The following is a 20875-nucleotide window of genomic DNA, read 5'->3' on the forward strand; positions in this document are numbered from 1 at the left end:
GCACCTACACCCTGCTGGGTATTTGCATTTTGGCAGTTCCATCCTGTTTCCAAGTATTCCCTCAGAGTGTTTGGGCTGAAAGTGCTCTCGTTCCACTGTGTCTTGAGATGGTCTGGGGAGGACCCACCTTTCTTGATCTTGCTTCCTGGCTGCTTTTTGCTAAAAGGAAGTGCCCATTCCTCCCTGCCATTGTGGTCAGGGATGATGAGGCTGCCCCAGTGCCATGTGCTGTGGGATCCTGGCTGGTGAGTCAGAGGAGTGTCCCACAGATCCATGGGTGCAAGCTCAGCCAGGCTGGTCACCCTCCTCCTGGGCAAATGATCCTTTGTGCCAGGATCCACTGGAGCAATTAAACATTACCTGGGCTGGTTTCTTAGCCATTGATGGGATTTATCTGGGTTAGTGAACCCTGTGTTCTCCTCTTGCTGGTATGCACATTATGAACAGGTTTATAGCAAGGACTATCCAGGGCAGAGGGAAGCCCAGCCTGCAACCCTTGATCTGACTGAGGGTGAGGAAGCAGGTCAGGCTTTGGGTAAGAGTTGTGCTGAAGATTTGTGTCAGGAAAGCACCTGCTGCAGCCAACACACATGGCCTCAGCTGCTTGGCCAACTCAGTCTGCCCCACATCCTCATCCTGTGGCTTCCCTTTCACACTCAGGATTTTGGTCAGCCAGGAACAGTGATCACCCCTCAAGAAGTCCCAGTTCACCAGCCAAGCTCACTTCAGGGCAATAAAAAGACTCAGTTTTTAAAAAGTCAAACCAAGTTTATTTTCACGAGGGAATATCTCCAGTAATATTTTATTCATGGCTTCCAGCTCACACAGTTCCACTGTTTGAGATTCTCTGCATTAGTATCAGTGCCATGGAGGGGGACTGAAGGGATTCCATCTGGGACACGTGGGATTAGCTCTTTTCCAGGGCACACCTCTCCAGATGAAGTGGATATGCCACCCTGTTCCATGCTTGTGCTGCTATTTTAGAAACCTTCCAGGCAATCTGCGGGCAGGAGCCCTGCCCCTGAGCAAGCAGCTGGAGGATAATAATGCAGCTCAGAGGACCAAGCTGTAGTGTTGCACAGCAAGTCGCCAGGACTGCTGAAAAGCCAGATTTATGGAGAGAGGGCTGCATTCCTTCGCTGCTTGGAGCTGCAGCATCCCCACCCAGCAGCTGCGTCCCAGCCCCGCTGCAGCTACGCCCTGTCCCAGCAGAGGGGCCTGAAATTCTGCTTCATTCTGGGGACTCCCACGGCCCCAGCAGCCAGCTCTGGCTCTCCCTGTGCCTTTGCTCAGGATGAAATCGGAGGGCTCCAATTTCTCTCTGCTCTCTCCCTCCCATTTCATCTGAGAAGGTGTCCTCTGCTTGCCCTCGCTCCCCGGTGTCTCGGGTCTCACAGTCTCCCTGGCAGTAAGATGGTCGTGATAATGGCCTGAAATGTCCTTCCTGGTGCAGCCCTGATCGTGTTACAGCTCCACTCCTGGCCTTGACCCTACTTACTCTGGAAAACGGCAGAGGGATCGTCCCAGCTGCTCCTAAGAAACAGAAGAATTAACAGTTCCCAGTCCCCTGCCAAGGCCCAGAGCTCTGCAGCGTGATGACTTCTCCCATGTCTGTTGTCAGGGGACTGCCTGGGAGAACCCAGAAGGATTAGAACCTGCTCCTTCTGCCTCATGTCTCTTCCTTACCTGTCTCCACTTTAGTTCAAGATTTTAGTTGGAATCATTGGTTCACCCTGTTTAAATACCCAAGAGCCCCAAACTTCCCTGACAGGGTTTGCATGTGAGGGAGTTCAGTTGATAAGGGATTATCAGATCAGAAAGAACCACCCTCTAACTCTGTTCCATGGGACAGGCTGGGAACTTGTCCAAAACAAAATGCACTTCCTGAGCAGGGGCCAAGCAGCCAAATCTGATCAGCTCCCAGGGCTCTGAAGTCCACAGGCTAAGCCTGCCCCTGGGTCTGGTTCTGAACCCAAACTTCAGAACTGGGCACAACAAAATTAAATCAGGAGCTCAGATCTGTCCCATTTATACAAAAGTATCTGCACCCCTCCAGACCTGAGGACAGACCAGAAAAAAAGATCAACACATTTAAACACTTTACAACTTGAATCCATCTCCTGCAAAAAAAAAAAAAAAAAAAAAAAAGGATAAAATTGAACACTGGGAGCTGCTGTGCAACCTCATTTCCCTGGTTCTCTGGAATCTTAAAGAGAGGTGGGTTCCCTGGAAGCAGGTGGCTCCATGCTCCAGTGCCTGAGGCATGAAGCAATTCCTGGAAGAATGCAATTCTGGATGCTGTAAGAGAAACACCCACTGAGTTGTTTAACAATGCCATGCTGCTTTTTTGGATCCTCAACAAAAGCAGCGATGCCTCGGGAGCTCCTCCGTGGTTTTGCTGCTCTTTAAGGAAGGCAATAGACTGTATAGTTATCACCTGAAATGGGATCAAATCCCTCCCACCAAACTATACAACCTACTACCTCACCTCCACAGAGCAGAACAGACGAGTCACAGGCACAGATGTGCTCTACTGGCACCACCTGCCCCACACCTGGTGTAGAAGTGGACGAGCAGACCTGAAGACCTGACTGTCTCCTTAGGAAAGACAGTAGATTGTATAGTTAGCTCAGAGGGAGGACCAGACTCCACAACTATTCAATCTACTACCTCAGCCTCAAGGACAGCTTGGGACCATGGCAGCCTAAGGCACTGAGATGATTCTTTTCCAGGCACTGAGATGATCCTTATCCAGGCACTGATATGATCCTTTTCCAGGCACTGAGATGATCCTTATCCAGGCACTGAAATGATTCTTATCCAGGCATTGGCTGCTCCACAGGTCCTGCAAGAAGGAATGCATGAAAAATCAGAATTCTTGATGGCAGGGGAAAGGAGTCATATCCAGCCTTGTCCTGGAGCTCCTTCTCCTTCTTCAAACCTCCTTCAGCCCACCTGGACTATACCTTGTGCTTGGCAATCCCACTGGCTGCAGAGTTCATGCACCCAAGGGTGCCCAAAAGCAGCAGCCCTGCCCTTGGAACCTGGGGCTACACATGGAGATAGCAGAGCTCCGGGAAGCTGCAGCAGCGCCAAGCACACCCAGCCAGGCTGACCTCACCTCCTGAACACACAGCATATCTAGAACAAACCTGCCAGACCAGATAAGAGAATCCATCAATTTAGCTGCTGTGCACTCCAGGGAATTGAGCAGATTAGTAATAACTAAGTACAAGGAAGCTTTTAGGCTGCAAATGTAATGGTATCGAGTACATCAAGGCAGATCTTATTTCCTAAACAAATGAGTGCAACATGCAGCCGCGCTGTCCCTCTAATGCTCCAGCCCAGCCAAGCAGTATTAGCATGGATCTGAGACAGACTGGCTTCCCCTCAAGCCCTTGGCTCACCTTCTGAGGCTTCTTCACTCTCTGTACACCCAAATACAGAGGCGAGGTATTAATCTGGGAGTTTGAAAGAAACGTGTGAGGCTCTTTTGCAAGGAGAAGAAATAATTCCCCTTGGAGATGGAAGAGGCCCTAACGATGAGGGAGCCACGCCAAGCAGGCTGCATGTGCAGCCCAGCACAGTCCCAAAGGATAACTTCCCATGGGAGCTCAGCAGGAGATGTCCCCAGCCTCCACAAGCATCTGCTGAGCGCTCTGGTGGGAGAGGAGGGGGCTCAGGCAGAAGTCTCCAAAGGGATAAAAGCTGCCTAATGCTTTGTGCTTCCACAGCTACCAGGCAACAGGCTAAATAATCCCAAAGCTTTGGTCAACTACTGTAGCTGGAATCCTTGTGAGAGTTTAGGATGGCCTCAGGTGCAAGGCTATCTCTGCAGCAAGGTTTGGAAGTGCCCTCTTCCAGAGCTCTCCACAGGCTCTCCTCACTGGCATTCAGCACAGTCCAGGTAATTCTCTTAATTTCCTTTGACAAACTGGTCCTTGACAGGGAGTGACCCACTGTGCTGGACCATCTGGCCCAGGCCTCTCCTGGTGCAACAGGGCATGAACAAGGTCAAAATCCCAACGTGGCAGAACTGGATCCTACAGCACTGGGGTGTCCAGCCCAACCCTGGTGCCAAGTGCATCCCAAATGTCAAATCCCCAATGTGGCAGAACTGGATCCTACAGCACTGGAGTGTCCAGCTCATCCCTGGTGCCAAGTGCATCCAAACAGCCTCCTGATGGGAAATGCTGTTTCTCCTGGTTTTATCAGCACAGAAAGTGATGCACAGGGGTTGCACTTCCCTCCTCAACCAGCCAGAGCTGAGGTGAGGTGACAGCCAGGCTTTAGGGTCCATCAGGTCTGTCACTGCTCAGCTCCTTGGGGACAGAAGGCTTAGTTTAAACCAGAATATTTCTGCTTCCCAAAAATTAGGCTGCTGCCACAAGCATCAAGCAGAAGGGTGGCAAGAAAACCACCAGATGCTGCACTGGTGAGGGACTGGGAGGGTGGGTGGTCCAGATGATTCCTGGGTGATGCATAGAGGAAGAGGATGCTTCTCTTCTCCAAGAAGACTTTTAGCAGCTGGCCTGGAGGAACAATTTTTCCTGGTTCCCAATCTGGTGGTTTATATTGCTCTAAGCACATAAACCAGATGTATCAGGCAGGCATTTCAAAGGTCACTCTTGATACCATTGCAGACAACAGGCATTTGGGCCAATCTCAAACTGTTGGTGGGAAATCACATTAAATAACTCTGAGCTCACGTAGATGTAATTATATATGGAGAGAGAGAGGAAAAAAAATCCCTTCTGACTTCTATAAGTAAACGTGAAAACAGAAGACTTAATTATAATTAATTTTCTTAATGAGTATAGGTTTTGGGAATACCCATCTGCTGACTCTGGAATCCTGATTTTAGCAGGATCTGTGAAGAAAGGAGTCAAACAGGAGGATTTATGGATCAAACAGGGGGATTTTTTATGGCCAGTAAGGATGACTAAGAGCATCCTACCCTTAGTATCACTGTCACACTTGTTTGTCCTACACAAATTGCAATGACAGGAATTCCCTCTCCTCATGGCCCGAGGTCTAAACCATCAAGGCAAAAGACAAGGAAGGAAGGAGATGTGCCCAAATTTGCCTGGATGTGATGCAGCTATGCAAAATTCTGGATAAAACAGCTGACAGGGTCTGTAGGAGTCAGAGACCCACACCCAAAGCTTCTCACTGCCTTCTGAGATTAAACCCAGTTTTGAAAGATCTTTGGATACTTGATTGCCAAGAACCTCTTCAAAAAACACAACTTTCTGTGCAGGCCTTAAGGCAGTGGCCCTGTAATTTCTACTTTCCAGATTTATAGGAATCCCTCAAAATTGATCAAATCTGATTTCTGTGAAAAAACTTCATCGGTTTCTGCAAGCTACTGCACGAAGGTTCCTGTGCACAGAATGTGTCACTACATGGTCCCACTGTCTACAGGTGCTTGGAGGGGGGAGGAAAACTGGGAGATAAAGGGATTTTTTCACGGACTGCAATAAAAATGGCATTTCCATTCCAGCTTTCAGACTTCTTTTTGGAATCAAGAAGCGACCTAAACTTCTCCTCATTTATCAAGGCTCAGGGTGGCTCGTGATGACCCCAGTAGAAAACCCAGGATGCCATCCCCCAAATTTTGAAAAATCTTTGCACCAGAGATTGCTGAGCACGGCCAAGTGTCTGCATTTAAAAGGAGCCCACCTCGGAGAGGAGCTGGAAAGGCTCGGAAGCCTTGAGGAGCTGATCTGGTTCATTAAGGAGCACTGAATGAAATGGAGGAGGGGGGAGGAGGAAACCAGAAAACAACAAAGTCTCTGCTTTAAAAGCTGACACCACTTTCAGCCTTTGTATCGGTGCTGAAGCGTGCCAGGGACAGGGGGGGCTTCTCAGTGGGAAATCAGGACCCCAGGGAGTCTCCAGGGGGATTTTCAGCCTCCTGGAGCTGGGGCAGAACCAGCCCCGGCTCCCTGAACGGCGGCGTTGGCACAAAATGGCCGAGTGTGGCCATTTTGTTCCCTTGGCTTCGTGTCCTCCCAACCTGGCTGGAAAAATAAAAACCCAAACGGACCAAAAAAGAAAAAAAAAATTGAAAATCAAAGCAAAAATAAGGCAAAAGAAGGGTGGAAGGTTTTGTTTTCAGTAACTCCCCAGCATTGTGGGGACCCACAACGCCAATTGGAGCTGCTGATCCGCCGGCAGCGAGGAACCCGCTTGCACAAAAAGCAGAAAACAAACCAAAAACCCATCTTGGACACACCCTGTGCCATGGGAAAGCAATAAAAAATGACATTTGCCAAACTAACCATGAAGACAAGTTGTTTATAACTTCTCCCAGGCCAGGCAAACCTTTCAGCAAAGCAAGGCCAACCACCTTCGCAAACGCCCCATCCTAAAGTCAATATTAAATATCACACTTTGAAACAATTAATCAAAGATGAATAGGGAAAGAGAAATGGAAGTAAAAATATTTACAGTGCAATGCTGCAACAGCCCGTGTCTCTCAGCAATGCTTTTACTCCACACACTTTTAATGACATAAGGAATTTTTCACATCAATTTTGTCATGGCATTTATTATTAAACAATTAGCAGGTATCTTTATAAACAGCTGCTCATCTCTTAGGGGTTGTCTTGAGTCCTATCAGATGTTTCTAAACATCTGGATCATTATTAATGAATCTGATATTGTTATCTATAATGCAGGCATCTGTAACCTGCTTGTTATATGACTTATCTTTTATTAACCCTTCCTAAATGCATTATTAAAGGTGACAATAAAGGTAATGCTTTTTCTAAATTTTTGTGTATTTTCCTTGTAAATTTGTATATACCTCACCCTCTCCTGAAGCCAAAAAAAGTCCCAGAATTTTTGGCACAAAAGATAGCCGCTACTGATATTTCACAGCGTAATTTCATTAAATACTAAAAATAAGAGGAAAAAATATCCTTCAGGCTTATTTTTACCTGTTCTGCATTCAATTCTATAGGCTAACTCAAAAATCGAAAGAAAAACCATTTTTTTTTTCTATAATAGTCCATAAAACTGTTCTATTAATACCTTTAACCTTCTCAATGTTGAGTTCATAAGCTGCTCATGAAAGGTGTGCAGGTAATGTCCACCTCTAACGTAGATTTGGACCAAAACATGACATTTGCACCGTGAAGCACCCGCCCAGCGCCTGCCCGTGCAGCCCCGGCTCCGGGACCACCGTGGCCCTGCCATTCTCTCTATTGTCTGTTTGCAAACAAGCCAAGGGGATATGGAGGCAAATCAAATACCTTTCTGTGCAAGGAAAGCCATTTCACCTCTTTCTGCTCTCCTTCCCAGCTCCGCTCTGCTTCTCTCCACATGTCTGGAAAGCCACTCAAGGAACAGCAGGACGATCATGCCAGCACCTTATCTGAGCCTGATCCCCCCCCCGTGCCACGGGGCAGGGATCTGCTCCTCAGAGTGTCCACGAACAAAGTGACGTGGCTACTAACGCCAAGACATCCAGGCTACTGAAGGAAATGCAGAATCACTAAAAAAAAAAAAAAATCACTTTTATTTGGCGCATGTTCTGGTGTTTTTGCCCTGCTTCTGTGCAAAATTTTACAGTAACGCCACCAAGTTGCTTTAAACTTTCAAGGCGTGTTCCTGTTGATGGTGTTTCTGTTGTGTATCACACCTTAACGTGTGCAGGATACACACAGAGTGCAGTAAACAGCTTGTGAGCACAGTACAGCTCCAGCCTTGGGAGAAAAGCAAGGGCTTAAAAAACCAAGAACAGCTATTGCTTTAAATATTTAAATTAAGATGTTTTTATTCCTGAGATGAAAACTTTCAAGGCAAGAAGGCAATAAACAAAAAAAATCCCTAAAAAAATATCCTCTGGATTACATCAGCTAAATCCAGGCAGTGCCAGCTCGGTGGAAAGGTCAGATCCCGTATGCACCAAAAACAAGAGGACACACAACAGGTTAAAACGCTACCGTCCGGCAAGGACCGGCTCTGGTCATACCAAGCCGATGTGTAAAACCATCCGCCCGTCCAAAAACAAATTAAGACAACAGTGCTCTCTGGTACTTTATAAATCCAGAAGAAAGGAGGGCTGTTTTATTGAATATAGCGAACAAACCTTTCCGTCCGGCTATTCCGTGCAGCCCCGCGGCTCTGCGTGCACCGAGTAGCCCTTATGCTGCTCATACAAAAGCTCAGTTTGGCAATTCCAGGCATTTTCAGTGCTCAACATACGCCAAAACTACCCACTCTCTGCCTCTGCCTTTGGTCTCATTCCAAAATGTCCTTTTTTTTTTTTTTTTTCTCTTTTTTTTTTTTTCCTTTCCCTTTCTCTCTCTTGCTACAGCCGGTGCCACGTAGAGACGGGAGAGTTGGGCTCGGACATGGCCGCAGCCTCCAAAAAAGAGCCAAGTCCCAGCGTCCCGGCGTCCCCCTTCCAGACGGGAAACAAAATGGCCATGGAGCAGCCATTTTGTTTGCTGCGGGATGGGAGGGAGAAGGGAAGGGAGGGGAGACGCAGGCCAGGCGGGAAGGATGAGGGGGGAGAGGGGAGGGCGTCAATTCGGCAGGAACCCAAAAGCTCTGCAGCCATGCCCGGGCGCGTCCTCCTTCCTCCTGCCGGCCCCGTCCAGTCCCACAGCAGGACTGAGCCGGAGGGATGGACACAGGGTTGGTTTTCCAGCCCTCCCAAGCTGGTTGAGCCCGAGTTGCCAGGGCTGATGTGGGTGACACTTCCCTCCCAGGGCCAGGCTGGCACCTCCATGCCGCCCGCGGGGTCCGGCCCGGCTGCTGCCGGGCTCTGTGAGAGCTCCCGACGGGAGCCGGGCAGGAGAGCGGAAACCAACGCAGTAACGTCAAACTCCTGAACTTCCCTGGGCAGGAAATGGTGTAAATAACACCCGCAGAGAGGGGGAGAGGAACCCGCCTTGGGGACAGCGTGGCCTCCACAGCCCGGATCCCAAGGGCACCCGCGGGAACAGCAATCCCAGCTCTCCTTGCTCGCTCTCGCTCCCGTCAGCACGGGCCTGCCTCGGAAACAGAGGCTCTCTCCAGCAGGACCTTGTGCCTACAAAAAGCCTCGTGAGCTCCATGACTTTGCCTTGCTGCCCTTCCATGGAGCAGCACCACAGCTGCCCATCCCACAGCTTGAGTAGCCAGAGACGCCTCTCACCGGACCCTCTTCTCCCAAAAGCACAAGGCTGAAGTCCCAGTTACATCCAACAAGACACACAGATGAATCCCACCCTCCACCACGGGTGTATATTCCTCCAAATCCTCACCAAAACCAATGACAGGTTTTTAGAGCAAGGCACACACCTCACAAACCTGTCTGGGAGTACCCAGCATAGGAAGACCCTTAGGAGGACACAAATCAAACAGCCCCTGGGCTTTCTGCTTCTGTAGATGGGACAAGCTGTGAAAATCAGGAATATTCCAAGATTTAGGACTGATGAGATCTCCCTATTAGAAGTCCTCTCCCTTAAGGATGCAGGGAACTGGAAATGCCAAAACCCAGCACAGCTGTGAAGCTGTTACAGGACCTGTAGGAAAATCCTGTAAGGAAGGTTGTCAATAGGATGAGGCACTTTGTGCCATATTTACATGGGATAAATTTAAGCACAGGAGGCTGGACCTGCTCATCTTTCTCGAGTCAGTGGGGAAGGTAATTTCTCTGCAGAGTAATTCAGAGCAGAAGCATAATGGCAACATCTTGAATTACCCTGTGAAAAAAGTTAAACCTTTAGATCTTTTTTAATAACCACTATTCCTCACTGCAATTTCTGGCAAAGTAACCTAAGATCTCCAGGTGAAAATTGTTATGGATTTATTAGTAATTTGTTGTGATTGATTAGGCTTATTAAAATGTCCCTAAAAATAAGTATCACCTGTAACAAACTCCACTGAGAGCCAGCTCAGGATATCCTGATTTCTAGTATGGGTTTGATGTGGAGCCATGTGACCCCAGAGGTAGGTCTGTGCCCTTTGTATTAACCTCAAAGTCTGGGAATTTTGAAGGAATTTGAGAGATCCAAGTCTGGTTTATTTTACTAGGCTATGAGAAGACAAGGCTTGCTTGAAAACACCTGTGCATGGAGAGAATATTGCATTTCTTGTGTAATACTGTTGCAGGAAAACCAGCATGACAAGTTGGAGAATGATGATCAAAAGGCTCTAGATGTGCAGAGGAACAGATCAAGAATGGCCACATGCAGCATGTCAGGCTGAAGCTAAGAGTGAAAACCAATTTCAGCTGCTCTGGTGCCCAATATTCTCTTCTAGAAACCCCCAACAACCTGGGGAGCTCTGTTTTTACCCTTATTCCGAGTGAAAATGAACAGAGCAGGATGAGACACATTTACAAGACTCATTTGGGGTGTTTTGCCTTTCCCAGTAACAGCTCCCCTACATCAGCAGCACCTTCCTGGTGGTCCTGAGATGGAGAAATACAGAAGTGGGGACATTCAGGGGCTGGGGCTGCTCAGTCTATCAACAGCACACCCAGAGCTGCATGTAGCCCCTCAGCACTAGTTGGTTATTCAACAAATCTTGCTCAAATGACGGTGCAGGGGGGGAAAGATGGGAACACAGAGAACAAGAAATGGGGATGTTTGGGAGCTGATGGAGGGGAGAGAGTCTGATGCATCAGCAAGAGAGTGAGACCAGGAATGCACAGGTTTTGTGGACCTGGGAGGGAGCTGAGATGGTTTGTGTCAGGAGAGGGAGGTGTGAACATGATTAAAATGCTGGAGCTTCACAAAGGACAAGGGAGGAGTTGCTGAGCAGGGATATTTTTGTAGCCTCCAATCTGGGCTGCTGTGGGCTCAGCAAACTGGTGGTGGATTAAGCTGTGGTCATGAAAGGAGTCCCTCCTACAGGACAGGCCACTTGCTTTGGTGCCTTCTGCTTCTGTGACCTCACCAGGTCCCTCATTCCAGGCACTCCCTTGACATTCCAGTGTTGAGCTGTGGCTGCCTGGAAGCCAGCAGACTGACCAGGCACGTGGCCCCACAATGAATCCCTGTGAGATTCTCCTCCTCAGGGATGGATCCCTGCACACAGGAGTTGGCTCTCATTCCTCTGCACGCAAATCCTTGCTGCTGAGAACTGTCATTTGAGAGGAGGCAAAGCACAGAGAGCCTCCAGGTCAGAGCCGGGTGGAGAGAACAAGATTCTCCTTTCTCTTTGGGATCAGGGCTTGTGAGAAAGGGTCTGTGGTGTTGTCATGGGTCTGGCAAGCCAAAGAACTCTACCCTTGTGCTTCAGCTCAGGGTTTTTTCCAACCACAGCAAAGCTGTGTAAATCAGCTGTTCATCATCATGTGTTGGAGTTGAAGGGCTTCCTCAGCATCAAAGTTTCCCCTCTGGCTGTTTGTCTGATTCTCTTCAGGAATTATCCCTCTGGTCTGATCCCATCCCAGCGAGCCTGTACAAACACAGCCTCACTGCCATTCCTTGTGTGCTCTCTCCTCCCCACACTGGCCATTTGCTCATGAAATTTAGAGCAGATGAAGAGTGAAAAGCCAAGGTGGTGAGAAAAACTTTCCTTGAAAATGAGGAGAAGTGGTTTTGTTTTTATTCCTTAGTTGGTGCAGGTGAGTGAAGCAAATTGCCTCCTCTGAGTATTTGGATGGATTCAGTTCTTCTCAGGTTTGACCAGGGGTACCTTCCCTCTCTGGGCCTGAGCACTCTCTTGGGAGTTTTTAGGACTCCTCCATTTCTGTCTCGAGTAAATTATGTGCATAAGGCAGCAGCAGTCACACAAAATCATTTGGGACAGAAAAACCCAGACTTAACAGCTGCATTGCTAAGCTTCTGCATCCAGTCTTAGTGAGTCACTTTGCCTGTTTCCTCCTCTGGGAGACAGATATTCCCTACCTGGGATGCTGAGAAGGTTATTAGTTAATGTACTAATTAACTGAATGTGCTTTGAACAATAGAATTGCTCCAGGCAGTGGATCTCATGAAGGTCTAAGTCTAACACTGGTTTTAACAAGATTGGGCTCCCAGTTCTTATCAGCTGGGACACCTTGCCCCTGGCCAGGGAGGGAAGAATTGAACTCCTATGCATTATTCATACTGTTGGCACTCCTGAAGCACAAAGGACTGAGTCCATCCGAGCTCCTTCCTGCTCCCACCATGGATGAAGATGGAGCTGCCACATCACAGACCAAGCTCTGGGGCTCCAGACCCACAAAAAAAAACCCCAAGCCAGGGTTTTGACAACATTGCTGACCTCTTTAGTACGTGCCCAGCAGTCTGTTTGTGACCCACATCTCACCCTGCTCTGGAGCTCTGCTCACACCCAGGGCAGCTTCTCCTCTCTCTTCCAGCAGCTGGATGGTGGCAGAGAACTCTCTGAAGTGAGAGATGGCTTCTCTATCCATCTCACTGGGACCCATCCCAGGCTGGATTTGGAGCTGCAGCTGCCACAAATCCTGCAAGCCAAACTAGGTGAGGCTTTGGCCAGTCCTGAGCTCATCCAAAAGCCATTTTGTGCAGCTTCAGGCACCTCATGTCTGTTGAGCCAACTGAACAGGGAAGTCAAAACCCATAGTGTAGATTTTGACCCACTAAAAGGTTCCAATAGAGATGTAACCACTGGAGCTGATGAAGGTTTTTTGCCTTGAATTCATGTTTGGGATGAATACAACAATCCTGCTCAACCCTGCACTGCCTCTAGGGTGCCAAAGTTACCCCTTAAGAGTGACACTGTCCCCAGGCCTGGGAGAGCTGGAGGAAGAGAAATTGTGACAATTCAGATTACTCAGGAAACTGAGTTTGTTTCCCAAATGTGAAACTAAATTCTCCTTCCACACCAGCTCTGCAAGCTCTGAAACCCTGCAGGTTTAGCTGGTTCCTCCCCATCTGGAACAGAAAATGTCACAGTTATTTCTTCTGTGTCACATTACACAATGCAAAGACCAAATGGAAAGAAGCTGAAAATCATAATTAGGCAAGCAAGAACCTACAGTCTGAAAATTTCATTCCTCTTTAGTCTAGTGTGAGGCAGGTATTGTATGAGACTCTGAAGAGCTGAGTTTTTAGAGCTGCATTTTCAGAACTGAACTGCTTCTGAAAGCAGGGCCCCTAAAATAAGCAAGATTAGCAAATGTTCCCACCTCCAGCAGTTCTGACGATGACACCAACAGACAGATTTTCATCACCCTTTTGGCTGAGCCCTTCTGGAACTGTGGACATATTTTCTACAGGCAAAATCCTTTCTAAGACTCCCCCTTTGCAACATAGAAACTGTACAGATTCCTAACTGCAGCCAAGTTTGACCACAGATCCAGCTCTCAGCCCTCTCTGTGGATGCAAAAATGCTTTGGAGAAACAATATCAATATGACTTTGCTAATTGATGGTCTTGTGCTGGCTTTGACCCATCAGCTGATTGACCATCCTCAACTGTCATTTCCTAAACCCATTTTTCTTCTGCTTGTTTATCTTCCCCAGCCTTGTTTGCACACAGCCACCACCCAAAAAAACTCTGTCCAGGGATTGGGATTTGTCACTCCTATTTCAGTAGCAGCAGAGCACAGAACAATGTAGGGCCTATGCAAACAAGTACTGCTGTTTTCTTTTGCTTTTCATTTATTCCTTATGGTAAATCAGTGCATTGCAAACCAAACAAAAATCAGAAGATTTAGGAGCCAAAGAGCAGCCCAGGACAGGTTGCATTTAGAAATGAAGCAACAAGTAGCCCTTGAAAGCAAATGAAGTGTTTAACCTGCGCTGCATTCCTGAGATTGTTCCTGGCTGTAATGACACTTTGGCACGAGCTCAGGTGCCTGGATCCCTGAACACCACACATGGGGGAGGACTGGGCTGTGCATGTGAACTCCCCTGGGTAGGGACCACCTTCATCTGCATGTAGACACCACTTGGTGTGACAGATCCCCAGGACACTCCAGTGACCACCAGTAGAGCTACTTCAGTGGAGGTCAACACTGTTTGGGTACAGAGGACACAGGACTTGGAATTGTAACCCTGAGTTTTGTCCCAACTCTGTCACCAGCCTGGACCTTTCAGAAGACCCTAAAGGACCATGCACACTTCAGCCACTGCACTACAAAAAAACCCCATTGATCCACACACCAGCTTCTCTTTTGATTTCCTTTCAGCCCAGGCTGGTGCATTACCTGACAATTCTAACCCACTGCAGGGCTGTCCTATTTTTTTGCATAGTTGGACAAAATTGCCAAGGAAAAGAAGCTGAAATGAGCCCTGAGGATCCTGCACAGCACCGATCAACTTTCCCAGTGATCTCACAGAGCAGGACTGAGAGCTCAGTCCCTCCCCTGACCATGAGAGACCCCGTGTGTCCTGTGCTCAGCATCCTGTGGGATGAACGAGGCTTTGAAGGCAGCCAAACATAATCCACCTTTACCTGCTTGTGGTGCAGCTGAGCTGGGATGAGCAGGCAGAGTCTGGAAAGCTGAGCTTATCTGTGTGTCACAGCGATCCCTCTGAACTGCTCCAAGCCCTTGGGCGCAGCCACCCTCCCTCCTGCCAGGGCAGCAGCTTTTCCTGGATGCCAGGCTCCATCCAAACAAGACACCTAAGGCCAAGAGAGGCAGGCACAAAGGCAGGCTGGCAGGAATTCCTGCACTGGAGGCCCTGCTGCCTCCCAAAAATCAACCTCTGACACCGCCCGCTACGGAAGCTTGCCCCGTCAGGCTTGAAAACACCCCATGAGGCTCAAGCACATGGCAAAAAAAAGGACAAGGGGAGGGAAAAAAGTATGGGGGCTGCTGTTTGGGATCGTGGCCCTGTTGGCTGCAGCTCCCCCAGGGCTGCCCCAGCCCGTGGGGAGAGGAACAGGCACTGCCCGGTCTCAGAGCGAGCCTTGATCCCCTCCCACCCGTAGTGGCCGTGACAGACAGGGATGGACAGAGTGCCCCAGAGGCATCAGCCTGCAGTGGGGCTGTGACAGGGATGGACAGAGTGCCCCAGAGGCATCAGCCTGCAGTGGGGCTGTGACAGGGATGGACACAGTGCCCCAGAGGCATCAGCCTGCAGTGGGGCTGTGACAGGGATGGACAGAGTGCCCCAGAGGCATCAGCCTGCAGTGGGGCTGTGACAGGGATGGACACAGTGCCCCAGAGGCATCAGCCTGCAGTGGGGCTGTGACAGGGATGGACACAGTGCCCCAGAGGCATCAGCCTGCAGTGGGGCTGTGACAGGGATGGACAGAGTGCCCCAGAGGCATCAGCCTGCAGTGGGACTGTGACAGGGATGGACAGAGTGCCCCAGAGGCATCAGCCTGCAGTGGGGCTGTGACAGGGATGGACAGAGTGCCCCAGAGGCATCAGCCTGCAGTGGGGTGTGTGCGGCTGATGCGCAAGGATGAACAGATGGGTTGATTACACAGGGAGAAATGGACACTAATCGTATCCAGATTCACCAGCTGCAGGATTTCCTCCTGAGCCCTAAAGTAGAGGAAGCCCATACCTGCTTGGTTATCCTCTCTCTGTTCATTAGGCCCTCCCCTGCCCTGGGAACCGCAGCTCGCTAATCCCCTGGGCAGGGGAGGGCCGGGACTGCAAAGCTGAGATCCAGATGGGAGCTCCCACCGTGCTCAGGCACGGCTGGAGCAGCCCTGGCTCAGGGGCAGATCCTGCACAGCCAGGCTCCATCAGCTCAGCTCTCCCTGCTCTGTGAGTTTGTAGCCAGGCTCTTCTTTTGCTGCTGCCTCTCTGAAGTGCCAGGAAGATTTCAGGGTCAGCAAGGTCAACAGCAAAGACTGTTGGGTTTGACACATCATTCACTGTGTGTCTCCTCATCTCTGCTGAGATGCAGCAGCCCCTAGGGTGAGGTTTGGTGTGTGGCTGCTGGGGACAGGGAGAGAAGGAAATTTTGTGGATTTAAAGCAGCAGAAGCAATTCCCCACCACGCTGAGGGATGACTGGACAGACTGAAATAGGAGGTGATGTTGGAAACTGGATCTCTATTATATCTGGACACTGAAACACGCCAAGTGGATGGGTTTCATCACCTGCTAGGATTTTGTGCAGTGCCACCTTGGAGCAAGGATCAAAACCTTCCTTTTATCCATGTCCCTCTGCATTCATGCTAGCTCTCTTCAGAGGCAGCAAAGTCTCCCAACACACAGCAGCTGGAGGGATGGTCCCAGGCATCCTCAGCTCCAGGGGTCTTAGCCCAATCCTCCTCCCACAAACTGGAGCTCTGGGAGCAGATGTGCAGACACTAAAGCTATAAATCACACTGGCATCAGCAGCTGCCCTGACTTTTGGTGGAGTGTCTGTGAGGAGTTTCCTGCTCGGAAAACTCTATAACCCAACTTGTTGCTCTGAGTTGGGGTTTTGGGACCTTCTCTCCTTGCACGCCCAGGGTGCCTCCACTACCAGCCTGAGCTCACCTTTCTGTTGTCAGAATTGCTGCAAGCAAATTAGGCTGCTCCCACCGTTGTGCCTGCTCTCACCCTTGTGCCTGCTCCCCATCCACATTCACTCTGGCTCACGTGCCAGGATGCCACATGCTGTCCCACAACCTCCCTTTCCCTCATCAGAGCTGATGCCCAGTGCCAGGCAAACCCAGACTGAAGGATGGGAGAACCTGAACTCCTGGTGTTACTCCCAGAAGCTCCCAGGCCTTGCAAAGCTGCTTCAGGTGTTCACACCTGGCAATAAAACATCAGCATGAACCATTCTGTGAGTCCACACCAGACCCAAGATTGAGATAAGGGTGGCTGTGCCTACCCTGCAGACCCCTCAATCTATGGGGAAGAGGAAGAGGAGGAAGGAGAAGGGAGGAGGAGGAAGAAGCACAGTGTTTGTTGTGGTCTTGCAGATGAAGAGAAACCTGCTGCCCAGCCCTGCAGGAACCAGGGATGCACGGCCACCTCCCTTGGGCTGGGACTGCCAAGCCCAGCAGGATGGTGATGCTGGCAGCAACCACAGAGGGGAAAAGCACTACTGGGGGAAAACCCTGGTGTGGGAATGAGCAGGAGAGGTTCAGTGAAGCCACCCCCAGGGTGATATTTGGTTGCCATCACCTCAGCAACACAGCCCCCACCCCTCTGACTGCGCAGACCTCGCCTCACACAGTGTTGGTTGTGTCCTTTGCTGGGCTACTTTTACATTTCCTGCGGCCAGGACTATCTGGAGAGCAGCCTTAGCATGCCAAACCCTGCGTGTCTCGTGGGCTTTCCAGCTGCAGAGCCAGACAGCACAGCTCAGTGCCCATGAGCAGCCCTACAATAACAAACTGGTCACCTCCTGTGTCCTCCCAGACCTCACCTTTCACAGCAGCCAGTGCTCACCAAAGTTAAACAGTAGCTACGAGCACCTCCAATATAAAAAAACAGAACCACAGAAAAAAAGGTAGAGAAAAATTAGGAGCTGAGAGAGGTGGCAGAGAGAGAAAAACACTGCAGGGAGAAAAAGAAATGGTATTGATTCTTCTGAGGCCCAGCTGTGGGGTGGTACAGAGGGTGAATCCAATCTGGCTGTGCTTGGACACCATGTTCCCCACGGAGCCTGCCAGCATCAGCTCTGCCTTGGATGGGCTTCTGCAAGGATCTCATGAAACTTGTACCCCCAAATCCCTTGGAACAATTAGTGGAAAGGCTGAGGGTGGAGCCCACAGAGCTCAAATTAGTCTCATTGCCTTTTACCCCTTCTTTCCCCTCCAGAAGTGGCTCCTGGAGTGGTGAAGCTGCTTACATGGATGGTCCAGCATGGGGGAACCTTTCCCCCTCAGGTCTGGCCTGCGGAGACACAGAGCTCAGCATTTTCTGCAGCTGTAAATCAGGCAGTTCTCACCGATACAAATTTTGCTGTGAGTTGTAGGGGATTAAAAAAAAAAAAAAAAAAGAGGAAAAAGAAAAAAGGAAATCACAATTCAAACTCTGCCTTGGCCAAACTTGGTCCTTTTAAGGAAAGGAAATTACCCAGAGCCACCCTCGAGAAACCTGGGGGCCTGATCCTGCTGTGAGGAATGTCTGTGCAAATCCAGAGTGGCTCTGCTGCCTGCTGGGGGTTACAGCAGCTGAACCAGGCTCCAGCCTCAGAGCAAAGCTCCTGGTCTCCTGCCAGGAGATGGAGCAGAGCTCACTCCAGAGCAGCCTGAGAGCAAACTGGGGATTCAGAGGCAATAAACAGCAGAAAGATCTGACTCCCCCTTTCAAGAATTCACCCTTTCTGCTGAGCCATGTTCTGGAAGCATGAGCCCTGTTTTGCTGTGAGCTGTGGAATAAAACAGCTGTGTCCCTTGGCTGGATGGCTCTTCCAGGGGTGCCAGATGTTTTGCTTAGGACACGTCAGAGGAGCCTTGCTTGAGTTCAGACTTTTTTTCCTCTCAGGCTGCTTGCAGGAGCTTCAGTGGGGTTTTGGTTTTGTTTTTTTTTTTTAATATTTGTTCTTCACCAAATTTTCACAGGAAAGCAATAGAGATTGGGAGCAAATTGGGAAAGGTCTGGTTTCACCCCAGCCCTCTTTGTATAAATAATCTCCAAGGGAAAAGCTGCAATGATGAGCAAAACACTTGTGCTGCCTTTTCACTGGAATTAAGGGTCTGGATGTAACCCACTGTGTCCACATGCTCTGCTGAAGAGACCATCCTGGCACATTTTGGGGGTCAGACCAAATGCCTGACTGCCCCCAGCTCCCACAACGTGGGAATTTCAGCTGCCAAACCACCCATGGGGTGTTGTGGAAACAGCACAAGCAAGGTCCAGGACTGGACCCCAGAGTCCCAGACACCAAACCAGGGTGCCAAGGCCACAGAGCTCCCTGCGGGGTTGGGAAGATGTGAAATGCCCAGGACACCATCTCTGGGAGGCTGTCACCATCCTGGGGGGAAAGGCAGTTTGGGGAATGTCCCCAGAGCAGGGCTGATACAGCCAGTGCAGGCTGCTGGGTCACAGAGGCAGAGAAGGGCTGCAGCATTTGGGTGCTTTGTGGCCAGTTTGAAGATTTTACCGTAGGGCCATGCGTTGCTCACTGAAAAAGGGGTTTTTTTCAGAGAAAGGAGGAGGAGCGGGGAGGCTGGGCAGCGGGGAAGAGGAGGAAAAATTTGGTGAAGGAGGAGGGGTGGCTTTCATGGCTCCGAGCGCCTGCGGAGTGCGCGGCAGCCAGGAAGGAGGACCCTGCCCTGCAAACAAGCTGCTTTTGTTGTGTCCCAGCCAGGCCTAAATTAAGTTTGACAGAAAGAGGGCATATTCCCCCACGCTGGGGCAAGCCCTGGGCTCGGGTAGGGCTGGGCCACCCTGCGGAGCCTCGGCCGTGCCAAACCTCGCCCCGGTGCGAGGCGCGAACCTGCACGAGGCCGGAGGAGCCGCACGGCCCGGGAACATCCCGAGCCTTCGCAGGGCTTCCTCCAGCAGAGGCTGGGAACATCCCGAGCCTTCGCAGGGCTTCCTCCAGCAGCACCCGGCCCAGCCCCGAGGCCGCCGTGGCTCCAGGAAAAGCCGCCTCCGGAGCGCCCCGTCCCGCCCCGCTGCCGGGCATCTCCCAGCCCCGCGCCCGCCCGGGCACGCCGTGCCAGCCTGGGGAACCAGCCAGCTTCTAAACAGTTAATGCTGACAAAACCAGGCGGCTTGAGTTCCCTCCTTCCCAGACCGCTCCTGGTGGAACTCACCCCCTTCAAATGAAATTAAATAAAATTATCCTCCTGCTCTGACCTCGCCCCGGTGTCCTCCCCGCTGTCCTCTCGTCCTCCCTGTCCGTGCATCCGCTCTTGCCGTGCCCCCACCCTGCGCTGGTGCTGCCGGGAGTGCCCGTGCCCAGCGTCTCCCACCACGTTTGCTCCGGCTGCCATGTTGAATTGCAAATCCGACATGATTCGACACATTCTCCCCCATCGGTGGTGCCCGGTGGGGAACTAAAGAGGCACCCAGGTGACAACGCCCAGCTCCGGGTGGCTCTTGGGGACGTCCAGGGTGGTGGGGCGAGGGCAGGGAGAGAAATCACCCTCCAGTTCTGCTCCAAATGCTGCACGTAGGGACCTGCCTATCTGCTACACATCCCTCTCTAGGAGACCGATTAAAGTCGGGTGTTTTAGCACCAAGGGCCAGAGGACTCGGCGGGAAGGGATTTTGGGGAGAAGGCAGGTTACAGCAACAACAAAGCAACGGAGCAACTGGAGGAACAAAACGTTATTTCAAATCAAAGGCAAAAAAACCCCAACCGCACGGACAAAAAAAAAAAAAAAAAAAAAAAACCAAAATTAAGAGTGAGGTTCGATTTCGTACCAAGGCAGCAAGAGAGACGCACCGTGGAAGAGAGTGGTTTTGTTGTTGAGTAGTGGCTGGATTTAGCTCCGCTTATCCGGACAATCATCGGGGAAGGATCCTTTTCCGAGAAAGGCCAGTTTGAGTGAGACAGCTTTTTTTTTTCCCTTCTCTCGCTCGCTCTCTCCCCTTTCCTTCTCCTCGCAGCTCTATGCCAAGAAATGGGCGGTGCCTGGATGCCAGGCTCCATCCGAACGAGACACCCAAGGCCAAGGGAGGCTGGCACAAAGGCGAGCTGGCAGGAATTCCTGCACTGGGAGCCGCGCGCCTGCGGGACGAGCCCGTCACCTCCCAAAAAATCAACCTCCAACACCGCCCGCTCCGGAAAGTTGCCCCGTCAGGCTCAAAAACGCCCCATGAGGCTCAAGCACATGGCGAAAAAAAAAGGACAAGGGGAGGGGAAAAACCCCCAAGACCCCTCTTTGCATCGAGGCAGGTTAAACAAAAGGCCTGGGGAGGTGGATTATTTTTTTTTTCCGCCCTCCCCATGCTCCTTTTCCCGCCTTCCCATCCCTCTCCTCCCTCCTCTTGTCCTCCATCGTTGTCTCCCTCGCACGCCGCCCCGGCGTCCAGGCAGAAATGAGCCCTTGGCTCCCTCCTTCCTGGTTTTAGCACGACAGGAGGTGGTGGGTCCTTGAATA

At 50.6% G+C, this 20875-nt stretch overlaps 1 long non-coding RNA gene across 1 annotated transcript; it reads right to left on the reverse strand.

Moving 5' to 3' along the window:
• Positions 1-747: 747 nt before the first annotated feature.
• On the reverse strand, positions 748-20665 carry LOC108963114 (uncharacterized). Its single transcript, XR_007780101.1, has 3 exons — positions 20196-20665; positions 7260-7501; positions 748-2845 (listed from the first exon to the last, which is right to left on the reverse strand). It is a non-coding gene; the product is annotated as an uncharacterized LOC108963114 (long non-coding RNA).
• Positions 20666-20875: the final 210 nt, after the last annotated feature.

This window comes from Serinus canaria, chromosome 26, assembly GCF_022539315.1.
Source record: "Serinus canaria isolate serCan28SL12 chromosome 26, serCan2020, whole genome shotgun sequence".
NCBI classification, from domain to species: Eukaryota; Metazoa; Chordata; class Aves; order Passeriformes; family Fringillidae; genus Serinus; species Serinus canaria.